Raw genomic sequence first — 15,811 nt, 5'->3', positions numbered from 1 at the left:
TCCCTTCTCTCTGTAGGCCAGCACTCTTTTGATGCAGCCCAGGATACTATCAGCCTTCTGGGCTGCAAGTGTGTGCTGCTGGCTCATGTCCAGCTTCTTGTCCACCAGAACCTTCAAAGTCCTTCTCCATAGGGCTGCTATATTAATCCCAAAGTGTCTTGCACCTAGCATCTCATAAGCTCCCAGATGTAGGTGTTCAAGTTCTAGACATGTCACAGTGGTAGTGCCTTCTCTTGTGCTTAATAAACTTGTTTCCTTTCCACAGATTTCTCAGAATTTCTCAGAGTTTATGTAAGGCCTACTAAAGTTAGACAGCGAGTGGGATCAGCATACTTATGAATTTATAAATCATGCCACTTCACGAAGTCTCACTGAAATTTCTGTGGGAAAAAAACCACAACCACCTTTACTATGAAGTTTCTTTATGCAATTCATTTCATGTAGTGCCACATCTCTGGCAATTCTCACTCACCATTGTTATCTGATTTGCACTTCCTCTTCTTCATTTCTTTTTTTTATAAATTGATATATTTTCTTCTTTATCTTACACTCTCTTGCACTTCTGTTAATAAAAAAATGAAGGACATCATAATGCGTCATAAGTTTAATGCAAGTTCAACTCTGGTCTAGCTCTGTTTCTACTGAAGTCAAAACTGAATGCGTACTAGTTTCAATCTCCAGATGTCTAAAATAAGCAGTATCTGGTTTTTTGGAGACTGTTCACAGCTAATCAGTATCTTATTAAGTCACAACACATCATTATAATCCATATTCCTTTCAATTTGAATGTATTACCCTAGATATTTAAAGATTTTCTTCAAAATAGGAACTCAGCTGAAACTTCTGACTTCCTGCAATCAGCTTTCTTTTCAATTAATTAGAAATGTCTTAAAAATTCCCCTGTTATTTTAAGGAAACTCATTCTAAGTGAATGTCCTTGAGGGAATTCCAGAACAGAAACATGGAAGGGGAAAGGTAGCACAAAAACCAAAAAGAATAAGGAGGAAGAAATTCATTAGAAGAGGTGAAGAAGACTACTCTACTCTGGAGATAGATGAATCAGAATGCGGTAGATGAAAGAAAAAAAAAAACTACAACAGAAAAATAACGAAAGACGAAATAACATTACCCCCACCACAGCTAGCTTTTTCTAGCACTCGCGCTTTTTTTGGTTTTGAATTTATTTACTGCAACAGTAGAAGAGGGGGTAAGAATATACAGGATAGCCTTCAAAGATGATAAAAATACTGTCAGGTATGTTAAAACACTTTAAAACTTTTTTTTTTTTTCATCCACCATGACACGTGCAAAGCTCAGGAATTCAAATAGACATATAAGCAAATGCATATGGAAATTGATTGCAACCCTCAGATATCTGGATGGTCACCAGTATAACTGTCACTGTGCAGAATTCAAAGTTACAGAGACCTCCCTAATAAATAAATAGATAGTTTTAATAGTACAGACAAATACAAACACAGTTATGCACTTGTGAAGCTGGTCATCATTATACTTGTGTATATATAAATTATGAAATGCCATTTTGGGAAATACTTTGTTTCAGAAGTTCGTAACCTCTTGATATTATTTAGTACCAACTGAATCAGAAGATAAAGCTACATAAGAACATTGTTTATAAGTTAGCTAAGGTATGGACTTAAAACATTTCTCTCCTGGCATGCATAAGAAACAGCCTACTTTCACCTCTATTGCTTTTTCATAAGCTATAGCCTGAGTATCTGAGCTAGATTTCTACATTTTTGCAACATTTAAAATTACACAAGTAACAACTTTTCTTATGGTATTGCAAGTGCCTCAAATCATGACTATCAGAACAATATTTCTACACATTCCATGCAACTTTACATACTTATTTTGAAAAGTTATAATAGCAAAATGAAGCCACAGTAAAAGAAAGCAAGGGGATTGCTGTCACTCCTGAGTTTCAAAGCCCCATTCACTTGTTCAAATGACTTAATAGCAATACATCATTCGTTAGTAATGGTTTGTGTTTTCTGTTTTTTTTGTCTGTTTGTTGTTGCTGCTGTTTTTAATAATCATTAACATGAGAAATTAAAAAGGTATTTCCTAGAAACACATGAAACAAGATTGCTGAGAAAAAATACTGAGGAAGTGGACTGAAGTGCTACTTGGCTTTCCTAAATTTTCCTCTCATATCAGAGGTCTGAAAAGTGAGAATTGATACTGCTTAGAAGGAGCAGTCATCGTTCAACGGAACCTGTCCCAGAAACAGTCATTGTGTTCCTCACCCTTAACAGAAAATCAGCAAGCACAGAGCAGCTCTCAGGTCTACATTTTGCATCCATCTCTTTCTTCACTTCTTCTTGCTGTCAGTACTAGGTCTTGTCCGCAAGCCAACAATGCTGTAATTTGTATTTTACAGCAATCTTTAGCAGGCTGCTTTGGTATGTAAAAATACAAGCTCAGTCCCTCTACAGATAATATCAGTATGAGGAAAACGTGAAGATTTAATCTGTCATCACATAGCGTACATGAGCAAAAAAACTGTAGAAATACAGATCCAAATAAGATTCTGTTCAGTCTCTGACCTCCACATCTTGTATTTCCCCTATGCAATCTGCAGCAATAAATTTCATTACATGTAATTTGAAATATTAAAATTAAGGACATCATAGTGCTTCTACTGGAAGAATCTAGCAAAAATCCCAGGAAATTCTTTACAATTTTTGAAAACAAGCCAATCCCTAAGGCTTTCTCTGCATTTTGGTCTATTCCGTAATGATTATGTCACATGAGTGCTCATATCTAAGGTAAGAATTTTCTGCGCGATGACCAAAACAAAAACAAGAGAGAGAAAAAAAAGCTTAGAAAGAAAACAAGAAGAAAGAATTAAAAATATATATTTGTTCTAGCACATTTATATCTCATCTAATCAAATTTCTTCTCTCCCGTAGTTATTTTTCACAAGGAAGTGATCAGCCCTCAGAAAGTTGATAGTTTGCTAAAAAAAATTATCAATCTCTTTCTTTCCAGTCCTTACCAGATCCTTCAAAGAACACTCAAGCTTTTAAATGTTACAATGTCACTACTTGATTGCTGCTATGAAAAGGGTTGTCATACATCTCTTCTTAGCACATCAGTGAATTAGTAATGTTTCAGAAACAATTGTTAAAGCAACATCATATGGAAGAGGACTCTAATAAAAGTTCAGAAGCCTTATCTGTATTAATGAGCAGAGGCTTGTTTCTACTTTGTCATTTGAGCTACCTGCTAAATGAACAATTAAAAGAGACTCCTTTTTTCAACTATATCAATTACATACAGTTACAGAAGAACACTTTTATTGCTGTTCATAGGACTTGTACCTGAACTCAGACTAGCAACCTATTTAAATAGGACCACAGGAATTTGGGTCTGGATATGTATTGAAAGCAATCTTGGTTTAACAAGCAATTACATTTACAGAAATGCCACAAAATGAAAAGAAAGGAAGTCAGTAATACATGTCTACAAGTGTTCATGCAGTTAAAACATGTCACAAATGAGTTCATGTCAGCATGGGCTCATGAAAGGCAGGTCCTTCCTGACCAACCTGATCTCCTTCTATGATCGGGTGACCTGCCTGGTAGATGAGGGGAAAGTAGTTGACATAGTATACCTAGACTACAGCAAAGCCTTTGGCACTGTCTCCAACAGTATTCTCCTGGAGAAGCTGTCAGCCCGTGGCTTGGACAGATAACATCCACGTTGGACATTAATAAATACTTCTCCGAGAGAGTGGTCAGGTGCCGGAATGGGCTGCCCAGGGAGGTGGTGGAGTCATTGACCCTGGAGGTGTACAAGAAATGTTTAGACCTTGTACTGAGGGATGTGGTTTAGGGGGAAATACTGGTGATAGGTGGATAGTTGGACTGTATGATCTTGGAGGTCTTTTCCAACCTTGGTGATTCTATGATTCTATGAATATAATTCACAAGATCTAGTTATTGTTAGAAAAGCAAGTTAGCTTCAAGAAGTAATACTCTTGAAATCAATTTTGAACCAAATACTACACAAGAGAGAGTAAAATACCAATCACTTTAAAATACTGTAAATACAGGAAGACAGAGTTGATTCTACTACATATTTTTGGGGTCTAAAGGCAGGAATATCATCTGGAAAAAAATGGCAAAAGTCTGCTTTATGTTCATATGATCAAGGAGCACTCAGGACTGAGGGATTATATCTCCCTATATCAAGTTATGTTAGTAAAATCAGTCCAGATAGCAGAAAAAGAGAGAATGATTGAAGCTTCTGAAGTGCAATGTCATATAAGTATGTCATGGAAGCTAACTGAGTACATAACTATCATCGAGGATAGCATCATTTGCTACCTTAGATGACAAAAAAAAATAATAATATTAGCATAACATGAAAGATAATTGTACCCATCTGGAGAACACAACATGAGGAAAGACACAAAGCAAAAGGTTAAAAACAGTGCAATACTGAAGACCAATTCCTCGAAGAGTTTCACAACTGATGACAAAGAAAAAGAGATATAGAAGTAGCAACAAATAAGTCAATGTCACAGACAGGAAAATTCAAGGGTAAACCATAGTTAGCTGCAGAACAAGAACTGACAAACAGTTTTTTCCTAGTCCGATTATCCTGTAGAGCAGAACTGTAGCCCTAATGTTGATGCTTTATTCATCCACCTCAAACTTTAGAAATGACAGAATCCATCATCTTTTATGGCTTGTTGTTCAGTTTCTTGCCAGTTACTCTTCTTAATATTTTTATTTACAAATTATGTGAGACTCTGAATAAATGATCACCTTTGGTAGGTAAATAACTTTGAAAAATTCATCCTTCAGTAGAACTTGGGCATATCCCTCACAAAACTGTGATCCTATCATCTCCCTGTCAGTGGCTGCTCGGCCATGGAAGTGCTTTCACTCTTACTATTGTCTTATTTGTTTTACTTCAGAGCTGCCCTGAGTCCCATTACATGGGAAAGAAATCAAGACAGTCAAGCTCAAGAGAAATTCTGTATCTTGGTGGCTAGGACATTTAGCTATGTAGTAACTCTTGCTCTGAAGATTCAGTTCTGCATTCGATACATGGAGGTTTACTTTTGTAAAGTATGTAAAACAGGAATATAGAAGAGGTCACAATTTTGTACAGAGAAAGAAAATTAAAGCAAGCCTGCCATTAATCATTATTTCATAATCAGGAAAAGTGCAGAATTTGCTCATTCCTTTATCCAAAAATAAAACATTCCTGTTTAATTTTCTGAAAGAAGGTTTGTGATAACTGAGCCTGGGATGAATTTTTCCTGCACCTCTGTGTAAGGATTTCATGTTAAGGGTTCTTCTCTTCACATTTCTTTTTGGTTAGCTCTAGATATGGGAATAAAATCTATCAATTGCTCAGTGTATTGCCTATTTTGGAATCCACTATCAAGCACTTAGTCTTTCACAGCCCATACAGGAACCTCTTGAACCCAACACAATATTCCAAATGCCAGCACACAATTCCAAATCTGAACCTTCAGATCTAAACTTCTTGGTATCAACACAGTGGCCTATCCTGTCTGACCACCTGGAATACTGCATTCAGTTCTGGGTTCCCAACACATGAAGGATATGGAACTACTGAAGCAGGTCCAGAGGAGGACGATAAAGATGATCAGAGGGTTGGAGCACTGTAGTAGGCGGCAACCGAAGGTACGGGCTGGGACGCGCAAGGACACCTCCCCTGCCCAGAGCTTGTGGGCGTTGACGAAGCGAACAAAGAGATAAGGGAGATAAGGAAGGATATATAAGACTTTGTAACGATGCAATAAACGCCATTTTGCCGCTCATCATATTGGTGTGTACACGCATCAAGATGGTCGGGGACTAGGTGTTAGTCCTTGCAAACAGGGTGCAGTTCACAAACGGAATATCTGGTGCTGAGTAATCAGCAGAGCACCTCCCCTGTGAGATAGGCTGGGAGAGCTGGGGCTCTTTGGCCAGGAGAAGAGAAGGCTGAAGGCTCTGGAGGGACCTTACAGTGGCCAGCCAGTACCTGAAGGGGGCCTACAGGAAAGCTGGGGAGGGACTTTTTATATCTTGGAACTAGATGATCTTACAGGTCCCTTCCAACCCAAACCATTCTATGATTCTATTCTATAATTATACCACACACTTTTTTGCAGATGGGCTAGGGCATTCATCATCCTTTCTCAGTTCACATATAAATCAAAGTTAGCACTGTGGAGAAATAAAGTTTAAGAACAGAGAGTAGGCTTACACCGCATCTGCAACCACTGAAAAGCATGGGAGAAGTGCATTTACTGAAGAGTGAGAACTTTTCTTTACTTCTGGAACAAACTTGTGTGAATGAAACCCATTAGGTAACTGGCAAGAAGTAACATATAGAGATTATTATTCCATACCCGTCAATGCTGGCACCTTATCAAGCTATTTTGGAATAATTTATGCTTGGCAAATGTATACTCCTTGCTTTGAAACTCCCTTTAAAATATTTCAGAGGAGGGCCAAAAATATTTATTAGGATGGAAAGAATGAAACAATCAAGCACACACAAAGAGCAGCAAGAAACAAAGATGCAAATCATCATTGATTTTGGTCATTTCTGCTGTGAAGTAAGCTTAGTCTGAAAGAAGACAATGTTAGACATAAATGGGATTAAAAGAGGAGGTATGCTGAAAGATTTTATTCTTCTGTAACACATGGAAATAAATTGGGAGGGAGTAAATTATCACTTCCTACAAGCTCATTCACTAATGCAGATGGAATTTAGAAGCCACCTTCAAGGGAATCCAAAAGACTGCCAGCAGGACAATTTGAGAAGAATATGTTGAACAGTGTAGTTCAGAAGAGCTTAAGTAGGAGTCTCAAGCTCAATATAGATGTCTATTTGAATATGTTCCCTGCTTGGGGAAGATTTGCATCAGATCCTTAGTAATTAAGACACTTGAGTGAGAGAATAGTACTGCATTCATCACTGTTCTGAAAAGACAGACTACAACTCTACTGTTTGAAACGTACACATCAATTTGGTGCTTACAAACTAAGACATTTATATGCAACTATCTGAACAATAGTTTGTGTGTATTGAGATGATTCCGGGAGTGGCTTTCTATTCAGTCCTTTTCACTTGTGATCATTTCCAGAGCTTACCTGAAAGCTTATATCTGCTGTGCTGTTTCCAGCATTGTGTGCTCTGGAGTGGAGCATAACCTCTTCATCATATAGAGTCTGTGCGGTTTCTACTCAGTCACACTGAAAACAGGACACACTTAGTTTTTCAGGGACTGATTATAGAGGTGGTTTCATTCACTGATGCAATTTAGAAGCTTTGCTGATGCATATACAGAACTGCAACTCATTGAAGCTCATCCTTTATTGAGTAGTTTCTCTTGAAAGGGAAATCTTCATACAATGTGAGATAGCTGAATCAGTTTTCAGACAAATAACTCTATTCCTGATCACTAAGGTCTGCATTCCAGTTTGCATTAGAGCTGCTACAATTTGGCAGCAACATTAGGATCAGCAGAACTAATTAATTTTTCAAAACAGATGCAGAAGGCAAACGTTCCATTTTAATATATATTAGTTAACATATACTGTTAAATTCTCCCTTTCTCTTCACAGACTTTGACCACACAAAATTGGTAGCAAATTCAGATGAATATATTTATCTTCAAATCTTCCTTTATATAACATCAACAGTAATATCACATGAAAGAAGCTTTCAGAGATGTTCTGTTTTCTGAATTTGATGGCAAAATTACAGTTGACTTCAGCAAGGGCACAATTACACTAACACTTGGTCTTAGAAGGGGAAAAAAACATCTCAGGACTAAAAAGTCACACAGGCAGAATCCAGAGCCCTGTGTTAGTTAGTATTGTTGCATACATAAGTATATAATAAAAGCTGGGCAAGGGCACACCTTCAGTCATTGCATTAAGCACTATTAAACAAGGACAGTCACAGAACAATACAAATCCCACCCTCTTCTGAGTTTCTTTTGTCTGAGGCCAGTGTAAGCTGTAGCATGAGAACATGTGCACTGTAACCTCCACACTGAAACATCTTTTCCAAATTTTAATAGAGAGAGCATGACTCTGTAATGTAGTGACTAATTCTTACCAGGAAAATAGGAATATTCCTTCAACTTCCCAAATTTGTCAGCCTCTCTTTCAACAGTTGAACCAAATGGCATCAACATCAGTTGACTCTGATTAGAACATACGTATATATTTTTAGCTAGTACACAAAGAAACTCCCTAACATTGAAATGATTTTTTTTTAAAGAAGAAAAAAAGTTGAAGGTTTGTTTTTAAATCAGAATACATGCGGTTAAGGTTCAAGCCACAATTTTGGGTCAAACACTATGAGGACTTGAGCTTAAAACAAGCTACTGCCTACCTTTGCTACCTTTGCTACCTTGCTAATCCCCTTTTAAAACTAGAACCAAATCTAACCAGTATGTTTCAACAAAACAGCTTATCATAGCAAAGACATTTCACTGAAAATTTGCAGCTGAAACCGATACATACTGCAACTACCAAAAACCTACATTTTCATTTTTCATCAAGTTAGCAAATAAGCTATTAACTACTACTTCCTTCAGATTTTCTGCCACATCAAATTTAAAATAGCCCTCACTTCATTTTTCCATGGTAAATTTGTGGGTAAAATACACATTTCAAGCCTGTCTTCCTCTAATAGATCAATAACTGATTTGTAACAGTCTAACTGCATCAGTGCACGTCAATCTGCTTACTGTTGGATCACTATAAACAGACAACAGCTATAAGCATAAAACATAAAACGCTCTAGGATTCATTTATTCACACACTTTACAAGAATAAATACTTCCTTCTAAAAATCAAAGTAATATACAAAGACAATCTCCAGAGGGCCTACCCAACCGAAATGATTCTATGAATTTTAGTTCTCATTTTCTTCAATAGAGACTTTCAGAACTGTGCAGCACTGTTACGTTTCACAGTATTTACTCTAGAACACTACAAACATTTTTGGTTGATATTGTTTCTAAGTTTATATTGGCATGCAAGATTAACACATTTCATGCAATATCAAAGTGTGAATTTATATTTTGCCATATATATGCATATTATCTCCCACATAAATAGAAACTGATGATTGAAAGCTCCAATGTTCTATTTAAAAATAGTAGGAAAGATTAAAAAAAAAATCACGACACTCCTTTCAGATAGTTCTGTTATTTTTGAGCTACAGTCAATATACGCTAGCTTGCCTGTCTTTTTATGATAGAAAAATAAAAGCTCACAAACTTCTATTAGCTCGAACTCTGCAAACACAGTTGTTGTATTAGGTGAATAATGGAGCACTCGGGTTGTAATGCGGAAGGCCCTTCCCAATTTTGCTTACTATTGGTTGTCCTACTTACTTGAACCCGTGTCGTAAGACGGGGAGGCTATACTTCTTTGTTTTCTGTCAACGGTTTACGGGCGTTAGGCCCGATTCCGTGACAAAGGGGACGGGGGACCCAAGGGCCCACGTCCCGGGAAAAGGGGAAAGGGGAAAAGGGTAGGGAGATGGCCCTGAGAGCAAAGAACAGCGGCAACAATCTGAGGAGAAACAAACTAATTTACTAAATAAAATATCAGAATGCAAAACAACACACTATAATACAATATAATTACAATTTAAGCTGATAAATCCAATACAGAGAGAGAGAATGTCCCAAAATCAAGGTAGGCCTTACTCTACTACCGACGATAAGACGGCTGGAGAGCGAGGTGCTGCCAAGACGAGAGACGGCGGAAAAAAGGGACGAGGTCTCGTGATCTGCAAGTTTTTATACTGTGAGCTTTTATCTTTTCCCTCCGGCTGGAAAATGGTAACAAAGCAGCAAAGTGCCGTGGCGACTGTAGTAGTCCTTCTCTTCTGAGAACCAGGTATATCCACTACATGATGTTATGATGTGGAATACCAATAACCGAAAATCATAAAACCATGACATTTTCATAACAAGGAGCATAACTACCCCGTATATGGCTTTTCGGAAGTGAGTGGACAGAGCGGAATATTCAATATGATTGGCCAGGAGCCCACGTGAGCTTCTGGAACAGTCTAGTAAAAGATAAGAAATACTATATAGTTCTGTAACTTTTACCAATAAACGCCATTTTGCTGTACATCATATTGGTGCCTGTACGCAGTATGTGGCACGGACCAGACTTTGGTCTCAGCGCACAGGGACGAAATACAGAGGGTTGCCTGCGTTCGGCTACACACAGTCACCCTGGTATTTATGAACCACAAAAGATAATACTGCTGACAGAGTTTCTGGAGTTATACCTGCTGTCTTTGTGCATGCTGACTAGAAAAAACGTTAAACAATATTTTCAGTCAAGTTCAGGCAACAGTGTGTGTTCGTACCAGTACGTGAGGACTTTTTCCTCTAACCCTGGAAACCTTTCGATGGAGGATGTTTAAAGCAGCCTATATCCGTGAAGAAGAGTCTTTTTATTTTTCAGAAACAATTCAGCTGAAGCTGATAGAATCAAAGTCTCCCTACACCTTCAAAACATAAGTAGTACAAAATGCCCCTCACAATTTAGGAAAGATGTCATCTTCATGGACAAACATCCACTGGACATGAAATCTGGTCCTCTGACATAATAAATGCATTCAAATACAGTAGAATGACAAAAGGATAAGTTAGAAAATCTGTGTTCTATAGGAAAACATGTGGATGATAACCAACATCACAAAGAATACAACTTCAACACAATAATCAAAACTGACAGAAAGACTAAATTGCCAATACAAACAACATCACCTTTTATTATGTTGTATACTTCTAAATTGCTTTTTGAGAGATATCATGCCAATGTTTCATTCATGGCTCTACTGACAAGTTCTAATTACCTACTTCTATGGGAACTGCTGAGTCATGGCCTGAACCACTGATTGAGCACCTGGAGGAAAGACCCAGTCAGCCCTGGGAGCACAGGTGAAGGCAATTCACCTGTGCAACCAGACGGGGTGGAGCCAGGCTCCACCCCTCTTAGGCCTCATTTAAGGGCTGACTGCCCCTAAGGAAGGATCTCTTCCTGGAGATCCCTCCTTTGTGGGAGCCTTTTACTATGAGCCCAAAATCTTCTGATCCAGGTGAGCGCTGTATTTTCCTTCCACCTTTTGTATATTATATTTGCTATTTCCATCGCGTTAGTCCTTCTAGTCGCTACACTACTGTTCCAAGCAAAGAGAACTCAAAACTTAATTTACCACTTTAAATAAGTGAGTGAATTCAACACATTGGCTAACTCATTACCAGTACTTGTGTCTTACCAGTGACATACACAGAACGTGCAAGTAAATTTAACATGAAATAAAGTTTCATGGTATGCCAGATTTAAAGGTTTATATTCCCTTCTTTATGCACTAGGTATTTTAAAAAGTGCTAGTTAATATTTACCAACAAAATCCCAGTCTTAATGAACTGCATGATCTTTGTTAAAGAAAGTCTATTAGCATTTATTTTGTAATTGCATGTCTCCATGCCATTTTAATTAGTTGCAGATAATAATTTTTGGTTCAGCCTATTTGTTTCTCAGCATGATTGGTTCAATGTAACTCACTACTACATCCATCAGATCTGTTATAATTTAGTTATTTAATTACAGCACTGGGCTCCAGAAAGCAGTAATCTCAAGAGAAATAATCATCATATTACATTTGTGTTACATTAAAGTACTCAGATGTGCTGGGAGTACCTCCAGTAATCAGTAACTTTCAGTTTGCTCACATACTAAATACTGTGCAGTGGTCATGTCACCTTTAAACAAAAGTTTCTATAGAGAATTTAGTTAAGTGAATGTGCTTTCAATTTGTTCATAATTTGTACATACGCAACAGACAGACTATTTTTTTTGAGCCCCAGGTGTGAAATTATGATGACAACCTAGCTCAGACTAGATAGCTGTAAAGAGTAATCTATTATGTCAAGACCAAATTTATTGCTTGTTTTTTTCTCATGTCCCTAAAAGTCATAACTTCCTTAACAAGAAGAACTTGTTAATTAAATTTGATGGTATTAAGAGTAAGTAAGATAGCAAAAAAAGATTAAATATTTTAAGCTTCATGTTAATATCCTGACTAATGCTAAATATTAGCTTGTTAATGTTAATTACTATATTAGTTAACCAGTTCATGTAATGTGAAAATCCTAATGCTCATCTAGAATAAGGTTTCACAGGATAAAATATCAAAACATTACATTATCCAGGTCACATCATATATCCCCATATTATGTTCTTTTATTGTATGGATGCCAAAGTATTGGTGGTACAGATATAGAAGACAGCAAGAGAACACACGTAAAACCAAGGACACATACCTGAAACGGAAAAAACAGAAGCACCAGCGCTTTCATTTAACTCCACTTTAAACTATTTTAGTAGGACCAACTTACTATTACTTGTTAAGACCAAGTGCCTTAGGTTATAAACATCAAGAAATTTGCATAGTAATCATCAATGGCTTTATCTATCTATAAACAACTTAATTCACACTTAATAATCTCAACTTAAGTTTTGGTTGCTAGTTGCAGCAAAGGAGATACTGAATAGACGAGGATTATAGCAATCACATTTTTGGCTTTAAAAAAAAATTGCCATGGTAGATTACTAATTCTCTCTTATAAGAGACCACTGCTCCTACATATTCGTGTGCTATAAGCAGAATTCCAGAACTACTGCTTACTGGAGAATTTTGTATTTCAGCTTGGCTCAACAATGAATGAGGCAGGAAAAAAAAAAACAAAACAAAACACACAATCAAAAAAAACAACTAACAACAACAAAATGAATGCATATCTGAGCAATTCAAGTATAGCAGAAAGGGATGCTAGGAGTATGGGATATGGTACAATATATGCATAACAGCTCTCTGTAACAACAAAGAGTGAGTACCACATGTGCATCCGCATTTCTATGCCAGTATGGGCAAGGAAAATGTAACTTAGGAAGGGATTAAATTTATCTGTTTCCATTCTGTTGTAGAAATCACCCACAGCATTCTACAGGCCAGTTCCCACTTTCCTAAAATACTGAGGAGTTCTAGCAGAAGTAGGTGACATGAGTTGAGGTATCAATTTGGTTGCCTTAGATCTTCCTTCAACAGTATCACTTGAGCAACATAAGAGAAAGCAGGCTCCTTTGTGCAGCAAATACTACAGGAAGTACTGAAAGATGCGCTCACAGAATCCCACTCCCTACAGGCCTAAGCATGAGCAGAAAAAGGTACTGTTTCATATCCGTATTTTGATGTATCTAACAAATGAGTACCTTGCTATTTTTTGTCCTCCTTTATCATCTCCTTCCAAAGCCCAGGTCAAAGAAGGAGTAGGAAATTCCTGGAATTTATTCTTAACTCTGTCAAAATGAAACAATGCATTTTTGATGCAGCGGAGCTAGTATTTATCCTTAGGAACTGAAGAAGTGTTCACTTTTCACTACATTCCTTCTCTCTGCAGGAGCAAACTAACATGCAAGGAGCACACTCTTGATTTCTGTTGCAATTGTTTTCCATGTTAGTAATGCGTATGTGTGATTTAACTCATGTAAACATTTTTAGATTGACTCTCACTTAATAAACACAGCATTTAAACATATTATTACCATTAAAAAGTTGCTGGAGAATTTTACATATTATAAAGAGTTTAGAAAAAAGCACTAGAGACTAACCTGAAGAAAATAAACTGGAACAGCATTCTGATGTACAGGACAAAAGCAACCACACAAATTCCAGTAGTGACCTAAATATATATCTAAGTGATGTGACACAGGAATTCGAATTCAGTTAGAATAAAATGTTCTTATAGACAGACTTACCAGTAACACTGACAAGTTTAGTAAAACAGCAAAATAAAAACAACAGAAAACACTTTGGTATCATTCTATCATCTATCAGTGTCCCTGGTCAACTGAAGAGGTCCCAGGAGACTGGAGACTTGCCAGTGTGACTCCCATCTACAAGAAGGGTTGTAAGGAGGATACGGGGAACTACAGGCCTGTCAGCCTGACCTCAGTTCCAGGGAAGGTTATGGAGCAGATTGTCCTGAGGGAGATCATGTAGCATTTGCAGGACAACCAGGGGATCAGGCCCAGCCAGCATGGGTTTGTGAAGGGCAGGTCCTGCTTGACCAACCTGATCTCCTTCTATGATTGAGTGACCCATCTGGTAGATGAGGGAAAGTCTGTTGACGTAGTCTACCTAGACTTAAGCAAAGCCTTTGACACTATCTCCCACAGTATTCTTCTGGAGAAACTGGCAGCCTGTGGCTTGGACAGGTACACTCTTTGCTGGGTAAGGAGCTGGCTGGAGGGCCGGGCCCAGGGAGTGGTGGTGAATGGAGTTACATCCAGTTGGCGACCGGTCACGAGTGGTGCTCCCCAGGGGTCAGTGCTGGGGCCTGTCCTCTTCAGTATCTTTATTGATGGCCTGGATGAGGGCACTGAAAGCACCCTCGTTAAGTCTGCAGACAACACCAAGCTGGCACAAAGTGTTGATCTGCCTGGGGGTAGCGAGGCCTACAGAGAGATCTGGACAGGCTGGATCTCTGGGCTGAAGCCAATGGGATGAGGTTCAACAAGACCAAGTGCCAGGTCCTGCACTTTGGCCGCAACAACCCCAGGCAACACTACAGGCTTGGGGCAGAGTGGCTGGATGGTTGTGTGGAGGAAACGGACCTGGGGGTATTGGCTGATGCTCAGCTGAGCATGAGCCAGCAGTGTGCCCAGGTGCCCAAGAAGGCCAATGGCATCCTGGCTTGTATCAGGAACAGTGTTGCCAGTAGGAGTAAGGAAGTCATTGTCCCTCTGTACTCAGCCCTGGTGAGGACAAACCTCGAGTACTGTGTCCAGTTTTGGGCCCCTCACTGCAAAAGAGACATTGAGGCCCTGGAGCGTGTTCAGAGGAGGGCGACGAAGCTGGTGAGGGGTCTGGAGCACAGGCCTTATGAGGAGCGGCTGAGGGAGCTGGGATTGTTCAGTGTGGAGAAGAGGAGGCTCAGGAGAGACCTTATCACTCTCTATAACTACCTGAAGGGAGGTTGTAGTGAGCTGGGGGTCGGCCTCTTCTCTCTTGTAACTAGTGACAGGACGAGGGGGAATGGCCTCAAGTTGCGCCAAGTGAGATTTAGGCTGGATGTTAGGAAATTCTACTTTTCTGAAAGAGTGGTCAGGCACTGGAATGGGCTGCCCAGGGAGGTGGTTGAGTCACTGTCCCTGGAGGTGTTCAAGAAACATTTAGATACAGCGTTGAGTGACATGGTTTAGTGGGGTTATTGGTGGTAGGTGGATGGTTGGACTGGATGATCTTGTAAGTCTTTTCCAACCTAGCTGATTCTATGATTCAAAGTAGTTTAAACAACTGAAAACTATTGAGATTATCTTCATGAATGGCACTGAAGGGAAGTTTTAGCATTCATTAAAAAAAGGGCAAAGGATATGGAGTCTGTCCTGCTAGCAGAGAGCAGGAAAATAATATGCTAGATGTTCTTTGCAGTTTCCCAACTTCACGCTGCTGTGAACTCCATTGCTATGAATAAATAGAGTTCACATTTGAAAACCACAGCAACAACGATTAGCATTTAGCACTGAGTATGCTTTTCATCCAAGCCAATTGTAAGGATGTCTGAGTAACATGATTCTCTTGTTAGAAATACAGGAACGTAAACACAAATGATGTGAACTTAATCTATGTCGCACAGCACTTTGATGACAAAGACAGAGATAGTATGCAGTTCTACAGTTCTCCTGACCTAACGCAAACATCA

At 38.6% G+C, this 15,811-nt stretch overlaps 1 long non-coding RNA gene across 12 annotated transcripts in view; it reads right to left on the bottom strand.

Moving 5' to 3' along the window:
* Nucleotides 1–15,811, bottom strand: part of LOC110397308 — a 297,352-nt gene that overhangs the window by 199,597 nt on the left and 81,944 nt on the right. For 9 of the 12 annotated variants that reach the window (XR_002437684.1, XR_002437685.1, XR_002437681.1 and 6 more), the window contains one exon: nucleotides 473–562. The exons of the other annotated variants lie outside the window; for them this stretch is intronic. This is a non-coding gene — a long non-coding RNA (uncharacterized LOC110397308). The remainder of the gene's footprint in view (nucleotides 1–472; nucleotides 563–15,811) is intronic. 12 annotated transcript variants of the gene reach the window in all.

Source organism: Numida meleagris, chromosome 4, assembly GCF_002078875.1.
Source record: "Numida meleagris isolate 19003 breed g44 Domestic line chromosome 4, NumMel1.0, whole genome shotgun sequence".
Classification (NCBI taxonomy): Eukaryota; Metazoa; Chordata; class Aves; order Galliformes; family Numididae; genus Numida; species Numida meleagris.
Note: the sequence above shows the minus strand (reverse complement) of the source record. Positions and strands in the feature narration are given on the sequence as shown.